Genomic DNA, 24,366 nt, shown 5'->3' on the forward strand with positions numbered 1-24,366 from the left:
ACTCCAAGCACCTCAGAATCACAGCACACTGAATATCCCTCTCCTGCGGGCACCAGGCACTGAGATCACCCCATCTCCTACACCGTAAGTTTACAGAGAGACCTTTTTGAGCATCTCTAAATTCATTAGAGGCTTCTCAGGATGTCAGTCAGAACCAACCACGCTCCTGAGAAAGCCTCCCGTAGGGAGGATGCTCATCAGTGCAGGCGGGCAGGAGTGGGGAGCACAGCCAGGGAGCCAGAGCAAATCCAACCAGGAGACAACAGCCCCTCTGGCCCTGCTGTGCTCCTGCCAAGAGAGACACAGAGCCTGGTAGAAACCTCGCTTCCAGCCCCAGCTGCAGGTACCACGCTCTGCCCACGAATCGCAGCAGGGCGGCGCTTTCCTTAAAGCTCCCCAACAGCAGAGATACCTTCCTCAATTGTTCTACAGCCTTAGGTCCTGATTGTCTGTATTCAGATGGCCCTTGTTTAACCAGCAGTGTGGGTTTCCTTCTGACCACACGTGTGTGGTTGGTTTTTTGCCTCCCACAAATGTGAATAGTACAATTTATTCTAGTTAGTAACTGTCTCTGTACCTTGGCCACAGATACATGAGAGAGTGAATTTGTAATGAGGAAAGGTGCAGGGCACAATGATTTGTTTAAATGGCATTAAAATTAGGGTTGGAGCATACACTGAATCATCTCAATTTATCCCTGAAGAGAAGGAGGGACAGCAAATGTCTTGGCACTTGCAAACAAATATCTGTTTCCCCACCGACTTGCTAACAGCACTCCTTCCATTTGAGAGCAGCCTCACACAGATATTGGCACTGGTATCAGAGAATTAAATGAAATAAAGGGAAAAGCTATAGTCAATAGCTTTCTCTCTAACTTTGCCCACATGATGAGGACTGGTTAGACTTACAAAAAGTATCTTGGAATGTTAATAGACTAAACAACTCAGTAAAAGGAATGAGGAGGCAGTGGGGAGAGAGATCAAATTTACCCTAGAAAAATTCATCTTGGCACTACAGGTACAGAAGGGTTTTTTACAGAAAGGCACAGGCTTTCTATAGAAGAGTCCACTAAATGAAATAGTGGAAGTGGATGTTTGGGGTGGGGGCACATTTCCCGCAGAGGAAAAAATGTTAAAAAAATTAAAACAGTAAAAGAACATTAAAAAAAAACCAAAATGAAACAAAAAAACTTACAAAACCAACCAACCAAACAAAACCCCACACAAAACCTCTGGAAAATTAGGCATCAAAGGTTTGATAGACACACTTGTACATCCAGAACCAGATTCATTAAAAAACAATCATGTCCATTTAATTAATGTCTGAGAACACACATACACCCACAAAGGGAATGAAATATCATTGTTTTCATAAACAACACAAAGAGTTTTAAAGCTCAGACCACCTTCACTTGCAAAAACCCCTAGTGTCCTAAATACACCTAAATACCAAAATCCCCTTGCAACCTCCCTGGAATCCATTTGGATTTGTCATGTCCCTCTCCCAGACCCACAGCTAGAGCTCCCTGCCCAGACAGAACTTTAGACTGTGAAACTCTAGTGTCTCCCAGAGAACAGTGGCAGAACAAGGTTCCCCAGATACAATCCATGTATTATTTTCCTGTTTTGCCAAGTTTTTTTCAATATTTATTTTACTAAGGCAAAAAATTTTATTAGTAAGGCAAAAATTTTTAGGATAAAACAATTTTCTGACTACAGATAACTTGGGCTGCTGTCTGAAATAAGATCTTTAGCCCATCTCTCTCTTGCAAAAAAACAAAATCAGACAAATTAATAAAAATTCAGTAACTGTTTCCTCACACTTTTAGCCAGAATTACTTTTGAAACAAAATCCCACTTCCTCCATCTCACACTCAGTTTAGCATATGAAAGAATGAGTACCAAGAGTGATAAGTACTGGCCTTGGCTCCAGATCAGGACCAAACTATCTGTCTGTATTTAAGACAGGGATTCAACCTCTTCTGTATGATTTCAAAAAATTCCTTTTAGGGGTTGGGGCCCTCAGTTTCTACAAGCTGAGTGTTAGGAGTCACATCAGACTTTTTTTTTTAATCAATTTTCCCATTATTTAGGGTTATCATACCTTGTATCTTTGGATTTCCTATGAACATAACCATAGTCCAGGATCTCCTGGCTACCTGACATCAGGAAGGTTGCAACAATCGTGCCTACCCTGAAGTCACTGTACACAGGCTTAAGAGGGACTCCATTTTAATTCAGTTCTTCAGCTGTAATTGAGATACTGGATTTGATCTGATTTTTTTTCTTACTCTGTTGCTTTGTATCAAAACACCCATTTTCCAGTGGGTGGTGCCTAACAAAATAGAAGCAGAGGTGTGAGCACAAAGGAAACAGCCATTATAAATGCAATGAAACACACCATGTCAACGCAACACCAGCTGCCCAATATGTACAAAAGCATTAAAAAAGGACAACTGAGTCATTATTTTAGAGTTTCACTACATTTTTTTCATTTTAAGACATTTTACTATCTGTTTAGTGTCATTAGGGGAGGTTCCATTGCAAACACTGGAAAACAGACACCTCCTAACCATCCTACACAAATTCCTGGCAGAATTCTTGTGCAAAGTATTATCAGGTAACAATATTTACCATGTACAGTAATTATGAAAAACTCTGAGATTGTGTAATTATGTATTTTAATTACATGATCTGATTAGCTTTTTTAATCACTTCATAAAAAGAAAGGAAATTCACTGAGGTTGTCAGAAAGTTAATAAAAGTAAGGTAATTCACTGCTAAGGCTCACCATGGTGCCTTTCTAACTACTTCCTTGCTACACCCCACTGTGCCTAGGTATTGGAGGTCAACTATAAGTATTAATTTCCTTTACTTTTATTATCTTTGGTGACAACATTCATGCTCTTTTGGCATGGGTTTTCTTGTTTTATTAGAAAACATTTTTCATTTAGCTGGATTATATTTTAAGACAAATAGACTCCCCAAAACTAAGAACCTGGTTGACCTAAAACCCATCAAGAGATGCAGCCTTGTCCTGCTCCACCCTCAGTGCTTTGAAGGGACGTTTGGGGAAGCCACTGTGTGGTGGTCACTGTCACACAGAGCCATGCAAGCCACACCACCAGCCTGCAAAACCCACCCAATTCTGCAGTGTTGAACACAATACATGAACAAAGCTGGTTGGTCAGATCAGGGCCATTGAGGCACATGGCAAGACAACACAGTGCTATGAGAAGACAATGGAAATCAGCCCAAGGATTGGATAGATGGAGTCAGGCATCTGAGTCCAGGGCAGACAGCAGAGATAAGGTGGGTGGCAGAAAATGGTGCTTGTCCTGATGTGAGGGGCTGGGCTCTTCCAGCTGCAGCAGCCACAGCAGCACCCACAGGCCTGGCCTGAGGAAGGGGAGGACACGGCAGCAGCAAAAGGCACAATTGCTGCAGGAGCCAAGACAGCCAACAGCCTGCCCTGGCAGCAGAAATCACCTGGGGATCCAGGTATAGAACATAAGCAACCCCTCAAACACCCCACAGGCTGCTCACAGTGCTAATGGAGGGGCTGACACATGGGCATATGAAGAGGGCTGGGGTGCAAGAGGTAAGTCGCCTTCTCCCACTCCTGAAGCAGGACAGAGCACGTCTGTTTCAGCTCTGGAAAACAGTTTTTCTAGTTTTTGGATGTGGTTCTGCTCTAAGGAAACATTTTGTTTATATCCAGACTGGGAGTCTATAATGTAATACTTGGCCATTGGATTCAGCAGCTCTGTTTTACTCATTTTTGGTTCACCCTCTCCTCCCACCAGCCTTTCTTTATTTTTCTCCTTTCTCTTTTTACCTTTCCACCCCCTCTCCCGTGACTCTCTGGGGAGAACAAATCACTTTGGGAGGTTTAATGGACTGACAAGAACAGAAATTTAATCGGGGTGTGCATGCACGGGCCAGGCACATCAGAAGCAACCGCAGTGCAATCCATTCGGGCTGCCCCACCTGTGACCCCGGCCGGGCCAGGCACCCCCCTCTCCACAGGGGCCATAGAGGGAGAGCTCCTTCGTGCTCATGTGGGACCTTGGTGGTGCCTGCTTCAGGAAGAGAGGACTGCCAGATGCTGACAAGCCAAAAGCAGTTATTTCAGGAGATTTTTTTTAATATAGAAACAGCTGACACAAAATGCATCTCACTGGGGAAGGAAACCATGCTCCCAGAAGGAAAAGACCACTAAAACGCCTCTTTTTCCAAGAGAAAGCTAAAACAGTTTTGGGCCAGATATCACTTAGGGTTTTCATTTCCATTTTAGGAGACTTGCAGAGTGTCCTTTTAGTTTTGCCCCATCCGTGGAGAATATTAAGGGGCTCCTGCAGCCTAAAAGGGGCAGATATGAGTGGATTAGGAGATGGTGCAAAGCACTTTCAGAGAGCAGAAACAACTTCAAGGAAAATCTGGGAAAGTTCCAGACAAAACAGCCAGTGGTGGGGAAGCTGTGCTTGAGCCTCCCTGCTGGGAGCACCCTTTGCTGTGAAAGGTCTCCCCACACCACATGCCCAGCTCTGGGGTACAGGGGCCTGCATTCAGCTGCTGCCTAGAAAAGACATTGAGAAGGGGAGGGCACAAAATTATTGGAACAAGCTTTTGTACAGCAAATGGAAAACACTATGTGCAACAACACGACTCCTTTCCCTTTGTACACCGTTTGCCATTGCAGATTACATTTGCAAAGTACAGCTTTCAATATAGCATAGCCAAAAGCAACCTAACAGCATAATCTTCTTCCTGGGTGCTTTACTTTGAATTCTTCTATGAACAATGAAGCAGAGATTTGGAAAAAATAAGAAAACAAAGAACCCCCTTCTTTCCCTGTGCTTGTAAACCTGGGTAACTTACGAGACCATCTTTCAAACAATGGACATGATTTACTCTTGCTTGTGGTGCATGCGCTGGCTACTGCCAGTAAATCTTAATGGCACACAGTGAGTGATACCTGACACTCTGCAAACTCACTACTACAAAGAACTTGCTCAGTTGAAAGTATTTGTAGTATTTTTCTGTCATCATTGACTGTATTTTCTCTTTTGCATTTCAGACGGCATGTCTATTCAACGAAGCCACAGTGTATCTGTGACACTTACTTGCTTGCTTTTCTGTGCAATTGGATGGCATAACAAGGACTATGAAATTATGGCTTTAAAATATGTTTCCTGACTGACAGTGCAGATTAGGAGAGCTATAAAAGACAAATATTAAGGACAAATATGATTCAAATCCAAAAAATGGAAGTATTTTCTAGCATGACCACAACCAATCATCCAAAGACCCAAGACATCCAAAGGGAAAAATCTCTATCCTTGTACATATACTCAACCTTGTCATTTTGAACTGCACTGTGCTCCTGACTAATAAGCAATCTCCAAGTGACCAAAATACTTTCCAGGATTCTGTTCTACTACAGGTTATTTTTTAACAAAATCAGTAATTTCAAAATTTACCATGCATTATTGGCTTCTCTCCTTCCCCTCCACTGACACTTTCATCTTGTTTCTTTCTGCCATTTCTTCATCTCATCCCAAAGCCAGATTATTGCACTACAAATGGGGAGCAGGTCTAGGCACCCAAGGGGAGATCCAAGACCTTTCTCCAGAGGAAACTTCCATAGTGAACTCAATGACTGTCTGTGATGTTTGCTGGTACTAGGGAATAATATTTCCCCTGGGCACTTTCTGGATAGAGTCTACCACCTGGGTTAAGTCATTATTACAATCAAGCAGAAAAAAAAGGGGGGGGAGGGGGAGGGAGAAAAGAGATGAAAAAACACTACAGCAAGCATCATTAAAGCTCATCAAAAGTGCATTAGTGAACACCTGATAATATACTCTGCACATTAATGATCCTTACAATATACCATATTAATACAGATGTTATCTGAATTCATGGAAACAAAATTTTCCATTCACGCATTTCCCTTAAAATAGGTGTTGGAAAAAATAGCCTCTCCAAAATCAATGAGTTGCCAGCATCTTTTTCTGTCTCTAGAAACAAACAAATAAAACATCACCTTTGAACCTGTATGTGCTGCAGATCACAAATCTCAAACAAGTACTCTGACTTTGGGATGCTTGTTGGCATTCACAGGCAATGGGTTAAAATGGACAGTGGTAAGCCAATATTAATAAAAAGTTTGTGATTATGTTGGCTTAAACTGGACTATTATCACTCCTAATATCCATTTAACTGTCTGTCTTAAACTCTCTGATGCTGGGCAGCAATTTCCCTTTCAATCTTTCTGCCTTCAAGTTATGAAGGAGCCAGAGAATTGATAGTGCAACTCTGTTATAAGGTGCTAAGTGCAAGGTTATAGCAAGAACAGTTTAGCCATCTGAAGAGCCTAACACTTCAACCAATAACTGAAATGGAGGCCTAAAAACTTAATTCTAGGCACTGCTTAAATCCTATGTTCCTCCTTTATGGAGACTGCAAATCATGTCAAGTTCTGCATAAATAGGTTTTGTGGGGGTATTGGACGGTGAATTACTGTCATCTAGGTGCTAGAGCTTGGTAAAGCAAGGACAATCAAACCCAGTTTGCCAAAATCCAATGTGAACTGCTGCTCTCAAAGAAAGAAGGTCACACAACCACAAACACTTTGTAACAAAAGTGATTGAACAAAACAACATAACTCCAAAACACACATGCCTTCTTACAACGGAGTAGTTTGGAAATACAACAGTCACACCTAAAGACCATTCCTTTAAGCTGAACAGAAACCTTTTTCCTAAACAAGGAGCTGGTAAGGTTTGCAACATCTCAGAATTACATCTAGAAATAAGGGAAGCAGGAATTATTTTTAGTGCAGCTGAGAGGCCAGGCATATTTCAGGCAATCTCCCAGAGCCTGCCTTTATACCATGTGGGACATAAACCCACAAAGTATGAAAGAACCCAAATCAGTTTGTTTTCTCAAGTGACATCCATTATCCCTCATCTGAGAAAATTAACACATGTATCCAGAAGCTCCATAAAGTAAGCTCAAAGCTAAGATTAACTCTTTCTGCGTCACAATAATTGATATCTTTTAAGCGAGAAGACTGTTAATATATTCTATTTTATATTCTATGCTTCTGTCATTTAAAGCAAACAGAGGCATCAAAATACATTTACACTTAAGCACAGCTTCAAATGTTACAGTGCAAAGGGTAATTGAGAATTTCCAAATTCCAAACAGCTACAGTGATATAAAAATGGAGATACAGAAGGGTCATTAGACCAACACATGCTGGTTTGGGTAGCATTAGGAAGAGTGTCACAAAATGAATAAAATTCAGCTTTTGTACAAAGTCTCTTATTTTCTGACATCTGAGTTAGGCACTGTATCTAGCAGTAAAATACCATGAATGCTAAATATAGGCAACCTTTGTTGCTCTGCCAGTTTATTTCTAGATCAAATGATAATATTAAAAGATTTCTATTCCAAGCAAGTGCTCAGTACTTTTCTTCATCTTCCGGATCAGCCCAAAAGATTATATTCAATGAATCAGATACATTTTTGCCTTCTTTTTACTCAGATTAATAAATTAGGCAATACATAAATCTTAATGGTACTTATGATTGATAAAGCTGAATTTCCCACCTAAGTACGTAGAAAACTCCAGGCAGGTATTAATTCTAGACTGAGTTTTGCTACAATGTACACATGCTCTCACACCATAACACGCTAACACACATCACCAGTACCGATAACAAAGGCAAGAAAGGCTTTTCTTGATCCACGAGGTGCACTGTACTTGTTTCCAAATAGTGTTCTGGTATGGCTAAATGAGGAAAGAAGTGAAGAGCAAGACACAGTTTGTGACATTAACATTTGAACAGACAAGCAACTTCTGCAGTCCCTGTGTTATTCCTCCCAGCGTCACAGAAACAGATCTTGCATCTGGTGGCACGTCCTTCTCGGGGACATTTTGCTAACTAGCTACCCAGCAAGAGTGCAGGAAACGACGCCTGCAGAACAGTGAATTCTGAAGCAGGGATAATAAAAATAATCTGATCGTTACCCCAGTGCTTTAAAAATTGGACCCCCTGGCAAGCAGCCAAAATAAAACATCAAAGGGGGCCTCCACAAGCTGGGCTCAGGATCAACATTCGGGTGAGAGCCCATCACCTACTTACCCTGACAGCAGGCAAGAAAAGTTGGAGACATCTGCTTGGAGGCCAGGGGTCAGGCTGGCCGGGGCCCACAGTGCACAGCACAGGAGGGGAATGTGTGCATGTACAGGGTGTACGTGGCCAGGCTGTGGTAGCAGGGGGCTGCTGGGGGGCCTCTGTGAGTAGAGGTCAGGGGCTGCCCTGTGCTGGATCCAGTCAGCTCCACAACAGACCCACCACTGACTGATCATCACTGGACTGGCCACAACCCCCCATTTCCCAGCCCTCCTGGGGCATAAACTAAAATTAGTTTCATTTCCCCCAAATCAAGTCTGTTTTGCTCATAACACTAATTGCTAAGCAATCTCCCCGTCTTTATCTAAACTCATGAGCTTTTTCATCTTACTTTCTCTGCCTGTCCTGTTGAGGATGGAGAGTGAGAGAGCACAGCTGGGTGGGCATCTGGCAGCCAGCCAACACTGACCCACCGCAGCGCAGCCAACTGCTAAAGCCTCTCGAAACTAAAGAAGATTAAATAATACCTAAATCTGTACCTGTGTGTTTGTGGCCCTGAATGTATTGCTTGTGGGAGAGTATGTATTCCATTAAAAACATTTTGACTGATCATGTGTAACACAAGGACCTGCAAACAATATCCTATTGAACTCCCAAACTTGAAACTGCCTGGACACTAGTTGGATATTCATGTTATTTTGGCTGTGTTGGAGTTCATCTATGCTAAAGGTGACTGAGGTGGGTCAGCTTTTTCATGGAAGAAGGGAGAGTTGTTTCACTGATGGCTTAGGAAGAAAAACAGTACATCAGCAAATGTTCCATATAAAACACTTCCCAGACTGGTTCAAAGACAAGTTTCTGTGTGTGCTGGAGCACAGGGGGGCAAGAAGCAAGAAAGCTTCTAAGTTGCTGCAACTTTTAGAAATCAAAAATGCACTGACAAAAGAGAAACCTCCATAATTTTGTCCTATAAAAGAACTTTGATTTCTTGAAAAAAATCAGTAAGAGTTGATTACTGAAAATGGCAAAATGAACATAAACACCCTTCAGGCATCTTGCAAGTACCTCTGCAAATCACACAGCAGTGCCAAGCACATGCCACTGCTGCTAATCATGCCTCTCCCATACAAAAGATGAGCTTCCTGAAGTTGCAGTGGATGAAGAAACTACCAAGGTCAAAATGGTGCCTTTAATAAACAGTGATTTGGGTTGGAATGGACCTTAAAGATCATCTGGTTCCAACCCCAGTGCCATGGGCAGGAATGCCATTCACTTCATAGGTTGCTCAGGGCCCTATCCAACCTTGAATGCTTCCAGGGATAGGATATCCACAACTTCTCTAGGCAACCTGTTTCAGTGCTTCACCACCCTTCCTAACATTCAATCTAAACATGCCCTTTTCCAGTTTAAAACCATTGTCCCTTGTGCCATCACTATCTGCCTGTATAAAAAGTCCCTCTCCCTCCTTTTTATAAGCCTCTTTAAGATAACTAGAAGGCTGCAGTGAGGTCTTCCTAGAGCTTTCTCTTCTCCAGGCTGAACAATTCCAACTCTCTCAGCCCGTCTTCAGAGGAGGTGTGCTCCATCCCTTGATCACCTTTGTGGCCTTCTCTGGAACCACTCTAACAGGCCCACATCTTTCTTGTAACTGAGGACCCCAGAGCTGGATGCAGGACTCAATGTGGGGTCTCAGGAGGGCAGAGTAGAGGGGGAGAATCCCCTCCCTCACCCTGCTGACCACGCTGCTTTGGATGCAGCCCAGGACACAGCTGACCTTCTGAGCTGTGAACACACACTGTTGGCTCATGTCCAGCCTTCCATCCACTAGAACCACCAAGTCCTTCTCTGCAGGGCTGCTCTGAATGAGTTTATGTCTCAGTCTGTACTTGTGACTGGGATTGCCCCAACCCAGAGACAACACCTTGTACTTGGACCTGTTGAACTTCATGAGGTTCCTGTGGACCCACTTCTCAAGTTTGTCCAGGTCCCTGTGGATGGTCCCTTCCTTTTTTTGTGTCAAATGACACAGGATGACACAGAGGCGTTGTTTCAAAGCCTGATCATGGGGATTACTTTAGCAGTTGAGTCAGATGAGGCAAGCAGTATCTGTGGTGCCACTGATCTGAAGCATTTTTTATAGTCTGTTGAAGAAGCCCTGCTCTTCTGTAAGGCTGTGCCAAGAGACACAACAGTAGAACATAAATTCAAGAAGTCAAAAGTGTCAGCAGTCCCATCACACAGACCCACACACTCACACATGAGGCCTTGAGATGTCCTTTTCTAGGACATCTGTGAGTATTCTTGTACTAATCTCAACCTAGTACCCTGTTGCTCCACCAGCAGCACCTTGTCTGTGCTTCCTTTTTCACAAAAAGGTAAAGCAGCCTCCACAAAATAAAGGACCAATTCCACTCTTCAAGCTAAAGCATTTTACTGGATGGTGTGTTTAGCCTTCTTAGTGTGACCAAAAAACACCCAAGTGAGTTGAGCTCACTCTTGGTCCACAAAATGGTACTTGAAACTGGTTTTTGCAGCTTTCAGCAAATGAGGCGAAGGGACAGGATCATTGACTCCATTATTTGACCAAGGCAAGAAACATGTCTGTTAGAAGTTGGTCTTCTTTTAACTAAGGACCCTCTTGCTTTTTAACTCTGAACATGGGAGACTTAGTTTACAGGCACCCACACGCATTCTCCTGCAAGGATGTGGCAGAGCCTTGTGGATCTCTGGCATGATCAAAAGCAAACACGGCAGTAATATGTCAAGTCACAAATTACTAAGGCCTCTTCTCAACATGCAGAAGGTACCACATTCCACCCATCCATATGGTTAAACTGGAGAGCACTTTTCCAACACATGGCCCCTTGAAAGTTAAGGTCTTGTTTTGAGTTTTTAATCACAATTTCTTGTTATTCTTAATTACTTGTTACTTTCATTACAGTATGAAGCTTAACCTGACCTCTGCTAGGAGAATACAAGTCGTGAAGGTGGTTTCCCTTTAGGTAATAAGGAAAACTTTGTAAGCAGGGAAGGGGACCAGGCCCACCTTACAGTCCACATCAACAGAGTTAGCTCTTGGTAGCAGCACAAACCATAGTGTCACTTCTTGATACGCCTATCCATCTTTGTCAAATCCTTCATGACTAAACAGCATGTAAATAAACTACAGAGAAGGGGTAGACAGTACAGTGCAGCTGTTTGATAAACTAAGAAACAGTTTTTTCCATAGACTTCTTAAAACAGGTTTTGGAAAAAGGTATATTGAATCTTACAGGACGAAACAGGTGTTTAATGGCCCGCAATCAGGATATTTAACTTCTTTTGTGAATCCAAACCAAACATTTTCAAACATACTAATTTCAGCAGACACATGAAAAAAGGCCAACTGAAATGTTCTCAATGGTTGTTCTGTTAAGCCAGACATTTAGTTTATCATAATGCCACATCTACAAGTTAATGGAAGCCATAACCCTGAAGGAAGCCATCCATTCCACATTAGCTATATCCTCCCCATCTCCTCCATGGATTTTTTACTATGAAACAGCAACATCAAGAGAAAGCTCTGTACTTCCTCACAGTTGCACCCCACTAACACGAGGATTTACTGCCGCACCGAGGGAGCCATATGGAGTCATAGTGCTCTTCTTTCCCGTCCTCTTTCCCTGTTAAAGCTGAGACATTTAATGGGCAGTTCCCCTTAAAACACACATGCATCTACAAACATCCGGCAACTCAAGAGCCAGCAGCTCTTCTATAATTTCTTGGGTTTAACCTGAGATTCTGCTTGGATCTAGGCTGTCAGTGATTTCCAGCAGTAAGAGCTACAGCACTCACCCAATAACATTTTCATCTGTGCAGACAAGCTGTCTGCAGTTGTAAACAGAAGCATAACTCTGCTCAAGAGAACTTCTAGGCATTAGAAAGCACAAGTCAAAAGAAGCAGCTCTGCACTCTCAGTTCATTAGAACATACCCTGTCACTCCATAGGGAATATTTATTATGATGGGCCATAATCCTGACAAAGTCTATCAATCTTTAACAACTTTGATTCCAGAAGTTCAATGGCAACAGGGAGGAAAATTCATAGAGAGAAAGCGACTTCCGCAAAAATCCCTCTTTATGAACCTGCATGCCCTGTGTTAGCAGACAGGATCATCATTTATTTGTACCTATCAGCTTTGATGATAATTGCAACCCACTTGACACTTCTGTTGAAAGGCAGTATTACCAACAAGAAATCTGATAAATATTCAACAAAATCTAAATTAAATATTTCTATTCATCCTGAGGTCACATCTCTAAAACTGTTTCAAAATATTTGTGTCTTAAAGAGAGAGGGAGGGGGATGAGGGAACCCTGCTTCTTAGACCAAAATGACTGAATCACTGCATTAATGAACACAACTTTTTTTATTTTTCAAGTTCAGTGAAAGAATGCCATCCATGCAAAATTTTGATCCCACATTACAAAATAATTACATGATAATTACATGAGCATTAAGATGTCTACCCCCCGAGTAAAGCCACTGCACCCAACCGCTAACTAAGGCAGGCCTGGAATGTTTCAGCTTATTAAGGAGAAATCCAGCATTGAGCAAAACCTCCAGCTGAAGCAGATTTCTACTCTTTTACTCCTCTGATTTCTAATTAATAATTAAAACATGTTCCTTTCTTTGGAAACCCAATTAGACTTGCGCATCAGCCTGAAAACAAACTTTTTTTAGTAGCTAAGCTACTTCTCATGGTTTAATGGGGCGGCAGGAGTGTTTTCTACATAGCTCCACTGACACAATTCATTTATTTCTTTCCATTCTACAATGGGTATTGTAATTCATCCCCAACAATATAAACATTACATTTGCACAGCTAATTAGGATGTTGGCAGTGTGAATTAGTGACCCTCTGATTTCTTCCAGTCAGGGCCGCCCCTGCTGCCTGCGCTACTTAGGATTCACAATTAGGCAATTATATTTTCAGCATCTTTTTTCCTCTCTAATGCTACCTCTTTCCTCACATTCAGTATGAGCATATGCACCAAATGAAGAGTTGTGTTGTTTATTTTGGGGTGGGGAGTGGGGGAAGGAAGGAAGGGAGGGAGAGAAGCAAAGTGTGTCACGTTCAATCCATTTCCCTTTCAACCTCTGCTAATTTGACATCAGAGAATGATAGAGGGTCTTTAAGACCGCAAATTATCTCCATAGTGCTTTAAAGAAGGTATTATGCAGAGTGGGTAGGAGATATATTCTGACTGGGAATGAAACAAAGGGAAAGGGACAAAATAAATAAATCCTGGCCGCGGGTGTAGCGGGCTGGTACTGAAGCTCCGTGCAGGGCTGCGGTCACCGAGCTGTCCCCAGCCACAGGATGATGACAAATTGAAGAGAATTCAGAAGAGGGCAACAGAAGTGATTAATGGCCTGGACGGACTGATTTATGAGGAAAGGTTAAAAGGTCTGATTATATGTATCTTGTTAAAGAACAGCTAAGGAAGGTGCAGGAACTGCTTACAAGGGGATCACATACAGTAAACACCACCACTGCATTCCATCGAGCATGTTGGGAAAGGGCAAGAGAAGAGCAGAAAGCAAAATTTTACACTAGACACCAGGAAGACATCCACAATAAATAGTAGAAAAGAGTTGTTTCCAACAGGAAGGACTAGAAACCTCATCATTTGAGAACTGTAATGGACAAAGCACTAAGAAAATACACTGCAGGGGATAATGTCTATTTTAATGTTGATGCTTGTTTAACTCCCTGACTAATGTACACTGTGGAGACATAGCATCTTTAATAAAGCACAGAATATATCTCTGAGTTCTCCTCTGCTGTGAGAAGTTCTCCATTAAAATCACTTATTACTAAAGGCACTGGAAACACCTTGGGCCAAGTACTTGCCACTCTGTATCAGCTCCCAATCCACAGCTGATGCGTCCAGGAGTTCCAAGAGTACCAGTGAGGGCAAATTAAATCTCTCTCTTCTCAAATATGAACCCAACATTTTCTAAGTTCTGTAATACAAACAAACAAAACCCACCATCCCCCAACCTAGAGCACTTTGCAGAATAAAACTGCCCTCTATTTTCTTCTTTAAATACAGAGTCCATTTTATGTCCTAGGAAATCAAGTGTTTAAGAGCAAATTAACCTTAGCATTTGTGTGACTGAAGAACAAAAATAAATCAAGAAAACTAACTGCTAGGAGTAATGAACCCAGTACTCTTACTTATACCCAAGTAAATTAGAAATATTGCCATTGAATTAAGGCAATGGAAATACATTGAAGTAGAAACTGGTACAAATTAGGAGAGGACCAAGCCAAACATAACCACAGTGACACATTTCCAGGCCATGTGCAGAGCTCAGCCCAGGGAAAATAATTTGCAGTCATCTCATGGAGACAGGAAGCAATGATGGCAGGCACGGTGGCTCCATAGCTGCTGTAGCACAAGCAAGCAAAGCTGGAAAATCCACACACTGCTGTTCCTCCCCACAAATCACACCAGAAACCAGTCCAGACTGCAGCACTATTGGCAAATCATTGTTTGATGAGTAATTCCACCTCCAATTTTGCACTGCCACTATTCACAAATATAACTATATATATCGTCTGTAGAGACGTGAAACATTTCAACTTCTACAGTGGCTTGTCCATCATCCTTCCCATGCATAAGACTACACACAGCCTCAAGCCAGCACAGCTGGACCTCCAGGTGCCAGATTAGGAGAAACTGAAAAGGTCTTTTTCCAAGAAAAATACAACACTCCTTCCCCCACCCCCTGCTCACATGCATGGGTGAGAACTAAGCAGGCTTGAGGGGCTTTATTTATTCCCTGCTACATAATCATTAAGCTCTTCTGTACAGATCCAACTCTGCCAAATTCTGTCACTTAATGTTTTGGATGTAAATTATAAAAAGAGACCAGGGGAAAAAATACAGTAGAAAACAGATGCTCTGGGCCACAATGTTGGGGTTTTTTTTTCCATAACTACTATTTCCTTTACAGTTTCATTTATTTATTTGGTCAGCAGAGCAACATGACCACGTGTTCACTGCCATAAAAGATAAGACAATGGCTTTCCCAAGCTCTGACATTTAAATCTGTTCCTTTCCTCGATGAAGAGACAAAACGCCCCTCCCTTCCACAAACTAGACTTCCCTGCTAGGCAAGGAACAGTACAAGGAGCAGTACAGCACAGTCAATAACACATCAGCAACACTATATGGAGGCTCCATGTTCTGCCAACCTTCTCCTGAGTGCATTAGAGAGGTAAGAAACTCAATAGCTTTGTGCCTCAGTTTCCCCATGTGTGAAATAAAAAACATAATACTGAACTGCTTTGCAAAGTTTGTTTAAAATGGAACTCTGAAATGAACCAGCCTTGTCAAGCAACTACCTCAAACTGAGCTTTCAACTGATACCACTAATGCTCATCTGAACTTTGAGTTCAGCTTCTCAACTGACACCACTAAAAAGATTTATACAAAAGCTTTACAAATCCATGAAACTGAGCCCTCTTGTGTAGTTTACAGTACAGTGAATCACTATACATCAGCACAAGTTTCATGGTTCTGAGGACAGTCTGCAGAAAGCACTGAGAGCAGAAAACCATGATAGAAATCTGAAACTAAACCAACCTCAGCCTTACAGCAACTATCAACTCACTAAATCTACTTATTACAGCATCATTGAGCTGTCTTGAACTGACCAAAGTTTGAAGTTCACAAGAGCAGGTAAAGAGTATCGAGAGTCTCTTATGAAACTTCTGAATGTCATTTGAATTTGAGATTTGACAAGGCTCAGTAACACTTGTTATTTTCAGCTTTAACTAATCACTGGGTCTGTCAGTAGTTCACCGCAGCAGAAACCCAGTGATCCATTAACACTTTTCATTACTAAATTCAAAACAGTTTCTTTTTATCAAGCCTTCAGCCATGCTGCCTTGTTAACCAGCTTGCCAGAGAAGGCCAGTCTGATCACAAAAATCTTAGCCCCAGAAAGAGTTAAATCTTTAAATTTGCCTTTGGTTCTTATTTCATGTGCTTATTTCCAGAGCACTTCCAAATTATATTAGTTTAACAGACTAGTGTATCTAAATCTTTTTAGCCACTTGTATCAGTCACCAGCATGATTTTATTACAATGGATATGTTATTAAAGCTTAACCTTGCACTCAGTGACTAATCAAAAACAATTCAAGAAAGCAAGTCAAACGTTCCAACTTAACTAAAATCTCCGCCCTTTAAGCAACAAATAAAGCCTGGCTGGCTTGCAGGGAAAGTTCCATGTATCAGCATACCCATAGCTCACTCAAATCAGGCACGTTTCTTAAGTCTAAATTTAGCTGCTTGCATTTCTTCAGAACTTTAATTCCTCAATATTGTGTTGAACCTACTGAGACGGCTGAAGTGCCAGATCTTAAGGCTGCAGTCATACTGAGATTCATTTATGCCAAATGTAAGAAGCAAAGTTGCTGCAACACACAGGCAAGCAGTTAGGAACAAACACACCAGCAAAAGGATCAGCATTCAGAGACTGAGATTCATCTTCCAGTCATGCTGGCAGTGCTGAATCTCACCTATGTGCTAGTGAGGAGTCCATTAAGCTACTTAACCAATGGAAGAGAAAATGATAGAATTGTGCATACATATAGGAAGGCTGATTTCATTGAGACACCGCTTAGGTTTTCAAATTCCTCCTTGAACAGAAGCAGAATCAATCACCAAGTGCTCATTATGGGACAGTATGAGACCATGCCTTCACTTGGAAAATACAAGCTCCCAAAACTCTGCCAGCAAAACGCCTCAGCAGTGGGGACACACGTGTCCTCTGCATGCTGGAATCTGCTGCCGAGTTACAGCAGGTAGACAAGTTTCACCAGTGGATAACCAGCCCTCAGCATCCTGGAAAGGCAAGAGCGGTGCAAGCGCTGCCGGTTTTCACCACTTCTTGTGACAGAAGATGGAACAACTTCTGTTTCCTAAGTGCAAGTTTAAAATTTATATTATAACACCGAATCCACCAAAGCTGCCAAGAGACATTGAACTCATGGGATCTGTGAAAGTTTTTCACACCTGTGTTTTTCTCCTGTGCCTAATATTATGGGAGGCATTTTGGAGGATTTTACAATGCAAGTTTCAATGAGACACTTACAGTCTCCCTCAGGCAAATTGTCACAGCTGCAGAGGTCTGCTACCCAGCTGCCAATCAAGGCAGGCAGGGAGTATGTGCAGTGAAATCACAAAAAAGGCAGGCTTCATTAGACTGCTGAAACCTAACTAGAGGCTATCTGAGCATGCTTAAGCCCTTAAAACAAGGTTGTTTTAGAAAGAGGGATTTTTTTCTTTCCAGCTCAAGAAAGGGCGCTAGTGCTCACTGAGGAATGTATTGCTGCCAACTTTCCCCTTTGCAATTTCAATGTTTATTTTGCTCTGTCTAAAAAAAGAAATTACATTGCCATATAAGCTTCTATTATTAGATTAGCTGATATAGCTGGAAAAAGTGGACAAGATTACAGGTTCTACATCCCTCTGCCAGGTCTCAGAAGTGTGTCTACTTTTTCCAACTCGAGAAGGTGCTCCAAGTGAAATATTATTCCTTTCTACAACCTTTCCTTCCTTTATTTCCGTGGAACACCATAGCTACAAAACCACTGGTATTGAAGATTAACTGTACTGGAAGAACTAGAAGAGAATTCTTCTTCCTTCACATCTAACTGAGAAATATTCTGAGGGAACCAACTGCATTTAATGAAAAAGAAAAAAGGGCTCTTGCAGACAAGGAAAAACACACAGAAGTTCAGCCCAGATGATAATCAAGTGGGAAATTTAAAAGCACATGCAAAAAAGTGGCATGTTGTAAGCCATTTAACAAAGTTAATTATAGGTGTTCACTACATCTGGTCTTGGCCTCTCTTTAGCAAAGTATTTAAGCATGTGCTCAGTTTTAAGCAAGTGCAAGCTGAAAAGCCTACGTGTCCAGTCACGTGCTCGGGCTGGGCATCTGCAGAAGTACTTTGCTAAGGCAGGACCATAACATATAATAAGAATCATCCAGAAAGTTATCTAATAAACAGCTGTTATTTTAAGAACTATGCAAACACAACACACATTTTTACTTCCCTAAAAAAGTGGGTGTCACAAAGGTATAAATCCACATTTAAAATTGTTTCAGACATAGAAGTATTTATGCATATATATATTGGGAATGAAAAGAAAAAGGCAGGCATTAAACTAAAACATAATCCGACCCATCAAGGTACATATTATCCTCTGCCCATTGCCACACTTAATCTTGGTTATCCTCACTGCTTCTTTGTTATTTCTTACTGACAATGTTATGTTTTGCCTGCAATTAATTCTACCAGGAAAACAGGGACAATGCTGAGGGTTTTTTAGAAAAATTTATGCCTGTTTAAATCTTGTGAACACGAAAAACAGTGACAAAAATATTCAAACATTAATGTTTAAGTGGTTGAGCAGAAACCCTCTAATTTTCAGAATTTTCAGTCAAAAATCATTATAAAACAAAAGGCACTGGGGAAAATTGAGCCCCCCTTCATGGCGTTTAGAGTTAAATTGGGCACGGGTGTCTTGAGTCCTTAAGTTTGAAAATACTGGGCTACCTATTTACAATTACAGCTGCATTTCCCGAGCGAATTGCGCTGTGACGGCTGAACCCTGCAAATGTCACCGGGCCGGCTTGGGCAGGGCGCCGCAGCAGAAGCAGAGCCATTGTTGCTGGGGCCCGGAGGGAGGAGGCTCGGCCGAGGCAGATGGGGACCGCGGTAATGCGGGGCCTCCCCGGGGACACCCCGGCCATGGGGCTCAGCCAGCGCCACCTGCCTCCCTGGGGCTGCGGGGCGCCGCGGGGGCTCCCGCACTGCGCGGCGGGCACGGGGGGCCCTGTGTGCCGCCCTGGAAAGCGTGGCACACGGATGCTGTGTGTGCTGCCCTGGAAAGCGTGGCACAGGGATGCTGTGTGTGCTGCCCTGGAAAGCGTGGCACAGGGATGCCGTGTGTGCTGCCCTGGAAAGCGTGGCACACGGATGCTGTGTGTGCTGCCCTGGAAAGCGTGGCACAGGGATGCTGTGTGTGCTGCCCTGGAAAGCGTGGCACAGGGATGCCGTGTGTGCTGCCCTGGAAAGCGTGGCACAGGGATGCCATGTGTGCCGCCCTGGTCAGCCTGGCAGAGGAATGTCCTGGCATAGCAGAGGGGCTCCAGCATATGCCACCTCATATGGTCTGCCATTAGGGTGCTCCAGCCCCAGTGCTGTGGGTGGCACCATCTTGGCTGGGTGCAGTTACTTGGTTTGTGTGTCCCATGATAGAGATGCAGCACATAGAGACATAACAGGCTTCTGTGATTTCAAGACAATTAGAACTTCCAGCTCTTCTCTCCTGCTAATAACCTCCATGTTGTCATCTATCCTACCTGAGCTAACAGTTTATAAACCACCACCTGCAGCTTGTCCCTTATAGTTTATTAACATACACTAATAAACAGTATGCTTCACTCCCACTGTGCTGCCAAGTGAAGCCAGTCAGAATAACTACATTAGCTTTACTGTTCTTTCTCAGCACATTTTTCCCACATGGGAACAATTAGGACAAACTCCCTCCAGACTATATTTCGAGATACGTCATATTTGCAGGAAAATAATAATAGTAATAGTAATAATAATAGCAATAATAGTAGTATTATAATAAAATAATAACAAAAACACCAACAATAATCTTTTTCACAAATGCATCTATAGGCATCTACAGAATATTAACCTGACTGACATTACCAAAAATGATAGCTCTTAACCTTCTCAGCAGTTCCCCTGTGTGGAAAGGGTTAATGCTCCCCAGGCTCTGACTTACACCTATTATGCTCAAGTTTAAAAATAAGATGTGAAAGATGCATTATATAAGCCCAGTACTGCTATCCTGCCCATCTCCTATTTTGGAATTAAAGATCATCATTGCTCACATCAAAGGGACTGGGTGAGAATAAAAGAAAAGACAGGAACAATGAAAATAGCTACCCGACACGAACCAGATCAAAGGACCAGGCACAGAAAATGAGGAGCTAGGGGGTCCTTTAATTACTGTCCACATCCTCCAAGTCATGTGGTGAGAAAGAAGGGAAAAAAGTTTTGAAGGCCACTGGGTTTTGTCTTGCTGTGGCTCCTGTTTCCACAGTCTGTGCCAGTTCCCTACAAACTGCTCTGCTTTTTATTTTATTTTTTTTTCATTTTATTAAAGTCAAAGAGGACTCCTGGACTCCAAAACTCCTCCCTTATGCCAGGAGGAGGAGAAAGAAGGAGGGGGTAAGAGGGGCAGTAGTGGAGATAGTCTGTAGCAATTGCCTGAAACAATTTCAGGAGGACTGCTCCAGGCAGCGCCCCGGGAGCTGCTTTGGGAAGGAGAGATCTGGCTACCTGAGGCTAGTCTTTATTTGCAGGCCTCCCGGGTTGAGAAAACTTCAAATTCACATAGGGCACTGCTCCATGGGGCAGCAGATCAAACATGGCTACTAGCTGTTTGAGCTCAGCAGCAGAAAAAAGGATTGCTCTGGGACTAAGGATAAGTAGAAGCATGATTAAACTTCAAACATTACCCCCTCCCCCTTTTTTTTTATACACAACAGACAGTTATGGCTAATATTTCAATATGGTCTTTAAAAACACACTGCAAATAACTTACTCCAGCATGCTGGCTGTGGGCTTAAAAATAATAAAAATTTAAACTAGCTGTATTATTGTAATGAAGTCAAATGTTCAAATTTACCTTTCATGAATCATTAAAGGATGTCAAGTTATTTAAAAGGATGTCTTTTTCTTTAACTCAGCCATCAAGATTAAAATTGGAGATTTGACCACTGACTGGAGTGACACATTGTAACATTTACTTCCTTCTATTTATGCTTCAAATGCCTTGTGTTTCTCTCTGATTACTCCTGACTTATTCCACAGAATCACAGACTAGCTGGGGTTGGAAGAGACCTCTGGAGATCATCTAGTCCAACCCCCAATGTTTATTTTTCAAAAGACAGTATAAAAATAAGTGTCATAAGGAAATAATAGAACAGGGATTTAAAAATTCATGTGCAAGAAGCTGACCAAACTTTCTAGGAAATAACAGTGCTTGGTCACTTTCAAAAATATTCTGGAAGAGAAAAAGCTCAGGGATGTTCCCAAGAAATTGTATTTGCTAATGTAGATGCTAGAAGTGGATATAGAGAGGTCACTGAAGAGGAAAATGCATTCCTGTCTATAATGGTTTGACCCATGGCTTCCTCAGTAACCACTGTATCTAAGGAAGTTACAAGTATTCCACACGTGTCTTCCACGTAGCAGGGGAAGAGGGGTTTTTGGGTTCTCTCTTTCTTCTTGGCCGGGGAGCTAGTAAGAAGTGTTAGAATCTAATCCCTCCAGTTATTGGTGGTTCTCCTGTCCTGGGTGAAATTGTTTCATGCTTGTTCCGCTTCCTTGAATATTTTACTTGTGTCTGTTTGTTTCATTTAGGTTTTTTTTTTTAGTTTGAGTTTGTTTCTTCCCAATTTTCTGGTTAATCAGTCCCCTTTTTCCCTTTCCCTTTCCCCTGGGGGTGGGATCCTATGTACTGTGTATACAGTGTGGCTGTGAATGTTAGAAAATATAATTTATTCTTCTTACGCAGTTCAGTATCTTTTGAGTTCGTTTCTTTTCAGTTCTTTTTTCCCTTTCCTTTGCTGGAAGAGTTCTGGGACGGGGAAGGGGGACCAGTCCAGGGTTGGTAACAGCTAGGCCAAACCTGCAACACTGTCTCAGGTCAGTTTGCTTGGATTTATGCTGTATGCCAAACTAGAGCATGAAAAGCATTCAAACAGAATTTTTTAGACTTTGAAGAAGGAAGCTAATGTCACCAAGACAACATCTAGAAAAGGAGAACACAGGACACAAAGGCATCCTTCTTCCCATCCTATTTACAGCTTGGAAACTGTAGACAAGCAGTAAGGATGATCTTTTAAGAGGGAATTTAGCCTCCAAACTCCAGTGAGTGCCAAGTTACTTCATCTTCTTTCTGATGAAAGTTGCCTCCATCGTTTCCTGCTCTTGGACAGTAACATGCCATTCTCAGGAGGACAGCTGAGGACTAAATTAAGCAAATATAGACTACAAAGCTGCTTTCCAAAGTGGGCATCATGCCTAGGCTCTACATCTGAGCACTATGCTAGGTGCATGTACCAGTTAGCTGTCTTGCAAACATCCACGTTGGGAACCTTGCCCAAGCAAGCCTTCAAAGCTACTGTGGCTCTGGTGGGATAAACATGGGAGCAGTGGGACTGGGCCATTTGCCTCCTTGTCACACATCTCAAAGTATCACATTATCCATTTAGATAGCCTTTTGATTGAGAGAGCTTCCCTTTTGGGCTTAGCCCCAAATGCTAAGAACAGATGAGATAGTTTAAGAAAGTCTCCAGGTAAAACATGAAAAGGATGCTTAACATCCAGCTTCTGACGAATAGCTGCTCTCAGGGAGCCACAAGGGCTAGGGAAATAAACATGGTCAATTAAATGAACTGATTGAAAAGAAATCAGAGATCGCTCCAGGGAAAATCTGAGACGCAGTCATACAGCCACAACAGTCTTTTTGGAAAGTAGTAAATGGGGCAAAAGCCAGGAAGAACTGGAGTGCCTTACTCATTTGGCAAAAGGTGGTTGCCATAAGGAAGGAAATAAACTTTAAAGGAAATAAAATACAAAGTAAAATCCATGATGGGTTCAAAAGAAGGCTCAACCAGCGCACTCAAAGCCTCTTGAAACCTCAGCATTGAGTAGGAAATTCTAATGGGAAAATACAGTAAAGGCTCTTCAGCAAATGTTCTGTCCATTCCATGGACTGTCCCACAAAATGCACTGGTAGATGCTGAGAAATCTGCCAAAACACCCCAAGATGAATTAACAAGAAGGAATTAATTGGAATGCAAATTAATAGGGATAGTGCAGAATAAGACTCATTTTTTAATCTCATTAGATAAATACGAACGTTTTCCTTCATGGGAGGGAATAATTTTCTAATAGTTCAGCTATTTTTGATGCATTTGTTCAAAAGGAAACAGTGGGATCAACAAACAGGACTGCCAGAAGTTAAAGATGTGCATGGGAGGGCTCCCTCCACTGTGAGTCGTGCCTTTGCATCTTTGAGAGTAGATGCTGGCACTGCCCAACCTGTGGTGTGCTTAGTCTGGGCCCTCATACAGAACTGGAGCAGACTAAGCACACATGGAAACCACAACTCTCCCGTAGATAAGTAGTCGGGAAAGGCCATCAATGTGAAAACAGGTTGTTGAGACAATGCTAGTGTATCTGAAAATCAAAAGTAATGAGCTCAAGCTGCTGTCACGAGGAGCACGTGTACCTTTTCCTGTCTCACTTTCTGGAAAAACTTTGAATATTGCTGCAAAAGGCAGGGAGTCCTAAAGTGGTCTCTAATTCAAGAGAAGGGCATCTTGCAGAGCTAATTTACCCAGGAACTCAGGCAACATTTGCTGTTGAGATTGTGGAATTCTGATTTTGACTGTAGAAGTCAATCACCTGGTTGTCATTTAACTTTGTTAGAACAGCTCATTAAGCCTTTTTAACCCACACCAGAAAAACCCCACAAGCTTCACATCTTACTACAGATTTCTTTTTTTCTGAGAAGGGCCAATCACAGAGTAATTTAGCCTGGAAAGGACATATGGAGATCACCTCTACATAAACTGCTTCTCAAAGTTGTTTTGTTGCTACCACAAAAAAGTCACTAGGTATATGGAAGAAATTTTAGGATACTTTATAAGAAAAATAACTGTAACAGACTAGCTCCTGGAAGCCCATCTCTCACTGGGTAGAGAAGATACTACCTAGCCAAGCCTCCTAGAACCAGGACATTTGGTTACCATATCCATTTCTATGACAGCGTTTCAAGGAAGTCGTAAGAGAGCCATCAATCTTCAAAAAGAAAGAAGTGACAGAACTACCTGGCCAAAAGCACATAATACTAAAATCAAGTTGATCAATTTCTTCCTTCTACTAAGTTTATGATTTTCTAAGAGTGGAAGATATCATCCTCTGCTGAAGTTACTAATTTCATCCTACACTTCCCATCTCTTCTCCTGAGTCAACAATCTTACCCTGTGTGTTTCACTTAATAGTTGCCGCTTGTGAACCCCCTCTGCCTTTTATCAGCCTTTTCCCCTTCTCTCTCCTT

At 42.1% G+C, this 24,366-nt stretch overlaps 1 protein-coding gene across 7 annotated transcripts in view; it reads right to left on the reverse strand.

Annotated features, from left to right (window-relative positions):
* Positions 1-24,366, reverse strand: part of ZNF423 (zinc finger protein 423) — a 280,821-nt gene that overhangs the window by 108,952 nt on the left and 147,503 nt on the right. Inside the window, exon 1 of one of the 7 annotated variants that reach the window (XM_071567598.1) lies at positions 16,794-16,879. The exons of the other annotated variants lie outside the window; for them this stretch is intronic. The gene's annotated coding sequence lies outside the window, so the exon portion shown is untranslated. Of the gene's footprint in view, positions 1-16,793; positions 16,880-24,366 lie in introns of those variants that run through there. 7 annotated transcript variants of the gene reach the window in all.

The sequence above is a fragment of the Pithys albifrons genome, chromosome 12, assembly GCF_047495875.1.
Source record: "Pithys albifrons albifrons isolate INPA30051 chromosome 12, PitAlb_v1, whole genome shotgun sequence".
Lineage (NCBI taxonomy): Eukaryota > Metazoa > Chordata > Aves > Passeriformes > Thamnophilidae > Pithys > Pithys albifrons.